This window comes from Leptonychotes weddellii, chromosome 10 (genome assembly GCF_054177405.1).
Source record: "Leptonychotes weddellii isolate Sample4059 chromosome 10, ASM5417740v2, whole genome shotgun sequence".
Classification (NCBI taxonomy): domain Eukaryota; kingdom Metazoa; phylum Chordata; class Mammalia; order Carnivora; family Phocidae; genus Leptonychotes; species Leptonychotes weddellii.
The window spans coordinates 93,445,877-93,452,709 of NC_138378.1; positions in this window are offsets into that span (position 1 = coordinate 93,445,877).

Here is a 6,833-nt window from a genome sequence, read left to right on the forward strand (position 1 = left end):
AGCAGATGCAGCATGCCATTGCTCCGCAGTTCTTCACAGATGCCCGTACAAAATTCTTGACTCCCGGTGCTGATGCTTTGGTTTGAGGGCAATCTCCTACGTCGGAGGACCTTAGAACTACGCCCTTTATTTCGTATCATTAGTTTGAAGGAAGGGCCACATCTACATTCAAGGGCTCACCCTGACACCATTTAGGGAGTTAGAATTTATGCTCCTGTGACATACCTCTAGTCTATTTGTTTCTACTCCAAAGAAAGTACTCCTCTATTTAGTAAACAGCAATTTAAACTTACATGATTCTACAGAGGGTTTGGCCATGACCTATGTGTCAGTTCTGGGCAGTCACCTGATCCTTATATTTGAGTGTCTTTTTTTTTTTTTTTAATGTTTTCTACCCTGTTACTAACCTCTCCCTAATTCCACCCCTCCCCCCAGCCTCTGGCAATCACTTTTCTACTCTCTCTTTTTATGAATTGCACTTCTCTCTCTCTCTCTTTTTTTTTTAAGATTCTACATGTAAGCGACTCCATGCTATAGTCTTTTGACTTAATTTCTTAATTTAACAATGCTTCCACATTTGGAACAATTGAGGGCATGTTAGGAGTTTATCATTAAATGTCATCCTCTTCCCAAGAAATACAATATTTTTGCTGAAGAATTTTGATGCACATTAAAATTGAAGACTAACTCTAAAAGAGGTAAAGATAACTCAATTTTATCAAGGAAGTGTGCTTAGATGAAAGAACGACAAGACAGAATTTTAAAAGAAGTGGAATAATATATAATCATGGCAAAAATTAGCTCTTTTATCCAATACATATGTGGCTTGAATTTTAGCCATGGTGCACTAAGATTAAAGGCCCCATGGTAAACGTTCATTTTGCATAATATTACATTAACTTGTTTGTCTTCCTCACTGGGTTAAGCAGTCCTCAAGGACAGCCAGCATATTCTATTTATCTTTATGTACTTCTAGTCAAAAGAGCAATACATTAGGGGAGATAAATTAGACCTTAATTGAGAGTACTCCTGTCTCCAGCCATCAGATGTGGCTAGAGAGGAGACACAAGTAGGATGTTAGAAATGTCACTGCACATTTGTTCAGGAAATGTGGAAGTCCTCAATAAAATTAGACTAATGTCTATGTGAAATCTTGAGTGTTATCCAAAGACAAAGAATGGCAAAGTTTCCTTAGCTGATATTTCTTTCTGCCTCTAAGACTACCAAATCTACTAAAGGCATAAGTCATAAATAAAATTACTTAATGGGTGTTCATTTCATTATGACACTGTACTAAGAGAGTTAAATATCTATGCTTTCTGCCCTTTGGAAGTTCGTAATTGATGGCAAGTAACAACTTATAGCAAACAATTGAAGATACACAAATGTGACACAGAATCACACGTACTTCTCTTGAGCTTTATACGCAGACAAACTTGAATTGGTCAACCTTTGTTCTTACGACTTTTTAATCTAAGAGGAGAATAAAAACACACACATTTAGGCTATACTAGATTGATCATTTCATGGCAACAGAACTACCCATGTAATCTAAGTGCCTGATGGAGTGCTGAATAACTGAAGGAGTTAACACATCATTTCTTTTTTGTAGATTCCTACATGGCTCCTGTCCCCTTTTGATCCAGGTGTAGCCCCACAGAGTTTTCCTCTCCAGGGTACCCTGGCTTAGGAAAGATGGCGTAGATTTTGAAAAAGACCTTTAAAGGATCCTAGGAAGTAATGTGTGAAATGATCACTCACTTTAGATTTGAGGACTCTCCTTGGAGGAGGTCTGCTGCATGTCATTTGGATTGCCCTGCATACAGGAGGTGACATCTTAAAGATTTTTAAGGTTCCCAACTTCAATTATCAATGGTTCTAAGATAGAAATCCTTCAGATAAGTTTGCCAATTTGTCTCATTTTTGAGACCAACTAAATTATTTTGCAAATTTTTTTTTGTTCCCAACAAATTGTAATTCATATGACTAAATTTCCTTCCCAAGTACCATCCTGTCAACACAGTCTGTCCTTGTGAATTTTTATTGCAGATTGGTATTGGCATAGTACAGGCCATATTGGAGAGAAATCAGAATGTTAGTATGCATTTCTATAAAATATTTCCAATAGTGCCTCACATTAGCTCCAATATCCTATGACTCCAGCAATAATATAATCAAGGAAAATAGAATATGTGGATATTATTTTTGTAAAACATAATTATGCTCCTTTAAATGGGCCACATTTCCACACTTAACCTGTACGTGAATAAGATAGGATTAATTTTAAAGAATCAAAAACCCATGAAATAGCCTTTGTTTACACAAACTGATTTCAAAAACGAGTCAGCTGTCAGAAACCTCACTTTTCCCCATATGCCTGTTTGTCGATTAGATCTTTTATTTTTTTCCTTTAAGAATGAATCCTCCAGACTTGGTAAGACAAATTTTTGGTAGTAAATAAAAATATTTCCTCCTTGTGCCTTCTTTATCCTTTTCCCGTATGTGTTTGTGATCTTTATACATTTGTACTTACTCCCTATTTAAACAATTTTGTAGATTGTAATGGAGGAAAGAGAAAGAAAGGGGTCAGAGATGTGGTAATTTACTGCTTCCTTTGTTTTATTTTCATTGCAATTTCTTTCCCACTCAGAAACATTTTCCCAGAGTATGATGTTTGCATAAATTAAAAAAAAGTTATGGAACTAAATAACATAAACATAGGGAATGATGAAGATGTGTGTCTCACAGAGCATCCTAAATACCTATTTGAACAATTTGAAGGATTTAAATATTTTCTTATTGAATAAAATTAGCTCTACATATCTCACTAGAGATGTTTATTTTAAATTTATAAAAGTTCTGCCTTGTTTGTAAAAGTAATACCTGCTGGGCTTCACTGCCCTTTTCTTTAAATTCCCATAATTGTTTTATATATATTATCAGAGTGCAAGATTTATTATTTATAAGAATGAAACTTATGGAAAAGTGACAAAATAAACTTAGTACTCCCTTTATTCAACAGAGCTATGGGGCAGGAAAGGAAAGAAAAAAAAAAAAAAAGGAAGAAAGAGGAATACATAGGTCCAAAAAAGGGAGGGAAAAGTATGGGACCAGTTCCCAGTGAGCTATAAATCTAACCAGAGGGTTGATGGAAAATCAGCTGGGTGGATCAGGGTAAGAGCGGAGTGGGGGAGAAGAATCAAAAGGGAGGTGGAAGGTAGAAAACACGGGAAGTAAATCTGATCACATGGAATAGGGAGCTGGTTCTTAAATCTGGTGTGCAGCATCTTTTGGACATTAAGATATTTCTCCAGGACGAGGTGTGTGCCTTGCAAGTTTCCTTGCAGACTGTCTTGAACGGTTATTCATTTTCTATTGTTGCATAACAAATTACCACAAATGTAGTGGCTTAAAACAAAACCTGTTTATTCAAATTCTGTAGGTTGGAAGTCTGGGTAGGCTTGTGTGGGTTCCCTGCTTGGGCTCTCACAAGGTGGAAATCAAAATTTCAGTCAGATTAGGTTCTATCTGGAGGCTCTGGGGAAGAGTCCATTTCCAGACTCATTCAGATTGTTGGCAGAAGCCAATTCCTTGGGGCTGTAGGTCTGAAGTCCTTTTTTCCTTGCTTGTTGTCAGTCAGGGGACACTCTTGGCTCTGGGATGCCATTAGCATTCCTTATATGACCCCCTCTATCTTCCAACCAGTAATGGTCCATTAAGTCCTTTTCACAACTGAAATCTCTCTGGCTTCCTATTCTGGCACCAGACCCAGAAAACTTTCTGTTTTTAAAGGGCTCACCTCATTAGATACCTCCTTATCTTAAGGAAATAGGGTCAGTTGATCTGTAACCTTAATTATATCTGCAAAATCCCTTTGCCAGGTAACATGTATAGTCATGGGAGAGATGTTCCATTGTGTCACAGAGGAGAGAATTATAAAGAACAAGGGTTAGTGAGGGTCATTCTCAGAAGTCTGACTACCACATCCCTTCTGGAATTTAGATGACTGGATATTGTCAGACATTTATACTGAACTCCACAAAAGCATGATTTTGGAAAGTTCACTTAACACATTGGTGATTCTACATAATCAAGTAAAGCTAAATCATAGATTCTCCCTCAAAAAAAAATTTTTTTAAGATTTTTTTATTTATTTGTCAGAGAGAGAGCACAAACAGGAGGGAGGGGCAGAAAGAGAGGGAGAAGCAGGCTCCTTGCTGAGCAGGGAACCTGATGTGGGGCTCGATCCCAGGACCCCAAGATCATGACCTGAGCCGAAGGCAGACAGACGCTTAACCAACTGAGCCACCCTGGTGACCCTCCCTCAAAAATTTTTTTAAAAAGTAAAATAATAATTACTGCGAACTAGCAATTAACAAAGGAAAGAAAATAGTTTCATACTATAGTCTTTGAAAAATGGTTTTCCAGGGGGCGAAGAAAATGACAAATGATTCCAGGGTTTACTACTCTTTCCCCATAGTTCTTCTCAAAGAAAGAATACGTGGTGGAGTTGAAGATAAGTGGACATAATTTAAAAATCTCACTAACAATTCCCCAGTTTGGAGACCAGCTGAATGGCAGGGTGTGTAGAAAGCTCAGAGAAAATATTCAGGTAATTCCTTTAGTGCAGAAGCAGTGCTGGATCGACTTAGCAACTTACCAGAGTCAGAAAATTGCCATGGCTTGCCATCAGCTTTTTCCAGAATGGGAAGCTAGCTAGAGGGAGCTCGCTATTAATCCTAATTGCCCAGAGCTAATTATCCCCAGTAGGAAAAAAAGACGTAGCAAAAAGAAAGGCGGAGGAAGAATGAATATCATAAATAAGATCCCTCACCATGGAAGAACAGCGTAACCCAAGCCCACATGCTTATCTATCATTTCATCACCTAACTGGGAAAGGACTGGGGAAAGCTCTTGGAGAGGGAGAGGCAGGTAGTGAAGGACATTGAACTTCTGAAGCTGATTATCTGTCTGGAGAAGGTTCCATGCGTTTCATCCTGAACTGGAAAGAATTACAGGAAGTCTGTGGGGAATACCCATATAAACACAACCAATAGGTCTACTGAACACTAGCACAAGCTTTTAAAAACAATTTCAGAAGGAAAAGCAAAGACCAAGTCCGTCAACCACAACTGCTCAGAGCCCTAGCCAAAATATCCAGTTCCTCTCTTTGTACCTTCAGCAATGCAATTGCATACAGACCACAGTCTTCAAACCGAAGCTCTAGAAAATAAACAGAAATCCAAGATAATGAGAAGGGAGTCAGGGGGAATTAATTTTTTTTTAAGATTTTATTTATTTATTTGTCAGAGAGAGAGAGTGCGTGCACTCACACAAACAGGGGGAGGGACAGACAGAGGGAGAAGCAGGCTCCCTGCTGAGCAACGTGGGACTCCATCCCAGGACCCTGGGATCATGATCTGAGCTGAAGGCAAATGCTTAACCAACTGGGCCACCCAGGCGTCCCAAGGGGAGTTAATTCTTAAAAAGATAATCCAAGGTCGTGTAGCAGTTTTCATGTTAATCACCAGTAGGATAAGGGATCTGATAGTGTAACAATGCAAAGTAAGGCAAGTTTTGCAGGTCTGTGGCTCAGCTAAATAGAGCACAAACACCCTGCTCCACCCTAGATCTGTACGTACTCAGCAACCCCCTCAGCTGGTCATGGAGTTCTGGGGCATTAACAAGTACAGCTGATTGAGGTCCTGAGGCCACAGTCAGATGCAAGGAACAGAGATCATTGTACATAATTTCCTTGTGATATTATCTGTAAAGAATGTCCAGCAAATACATTGCAACTTACCTCATTAGTCTTAGCACATGCTTGTTTTCAACCTATCATTATAGTCCATTGAATAAAAAATTTTGCCTAAACCTTCAACATATGCCCACCTTTCTCTTTTTCCAAAAGCCCTCTTACAAGTACATTGTAACTTCCATCTCCATGCTTTTATTCTAAAGCATTCACAAACTTAGATTAAAATCGTGGGAGTGAACGAGAGAGAGAGGCAAGAGAGAGAGAAAGGAGAAGCTCTTAATCACTAAAATTAATGTTTACTTTAAAGACATATATAGAACTCTGTAACATAATATTTTTCTGAGGCTCATGTGAAATATTTTCAAAAGTTTATTCTGTATCAGTCTTCAAAAAAAAAAATAAATCTCACATAAGAGCATTGCTATAGTTAACATATCCTTTGAAGAAACTTCTTTTCCATTCTGATTTAATCAAAGAGAAATTAAGTCCCATTTCCATTTCTTGGGTGGTATTTTCATGGGCATTTGCTTTATAAATATTATTTAAACTGCATATTTGTTTTTTTATGCAGTTTTCTGTATAAATTATTTTGTATATTGTAATTCACAAATAAAAAGAGTATACAATGAAATAAATACAAACAAAATATTTCACAATTAGGCACATTTATGGAATGATCTGGAGGAAAAAAAAATTTTTTTTAACCAGTCTCTTTCAGATGCCATAAAAGATAAAGAAGTGATTTTCACCCCAAAGCCAAGGAACATATGCTACAAACACAAGAAAAGGTAAAATAGGACCAATTAGTGATGTGTACAGCCAATTAGAAATTGTGGGCATAAAATATAAAAATTGAAATATAACACTTCAAAATTTCAATAGTAGACTGAGCTCAACTGAAGCATTAGTAATTAGAAGGAAGCTGTTAGGAAGTCACCTTGAGCCCTGTCCAGAAAGACAAAGAGGTAAAAATTTGAAGGAGCATTTAAGAAGCATGGAGATGGAAGTTACAATGTACTTGTAAGAGGGCTTTTGGAAAAAGAGAAAGGTGGACATATGTTGAAGAAATATTTAA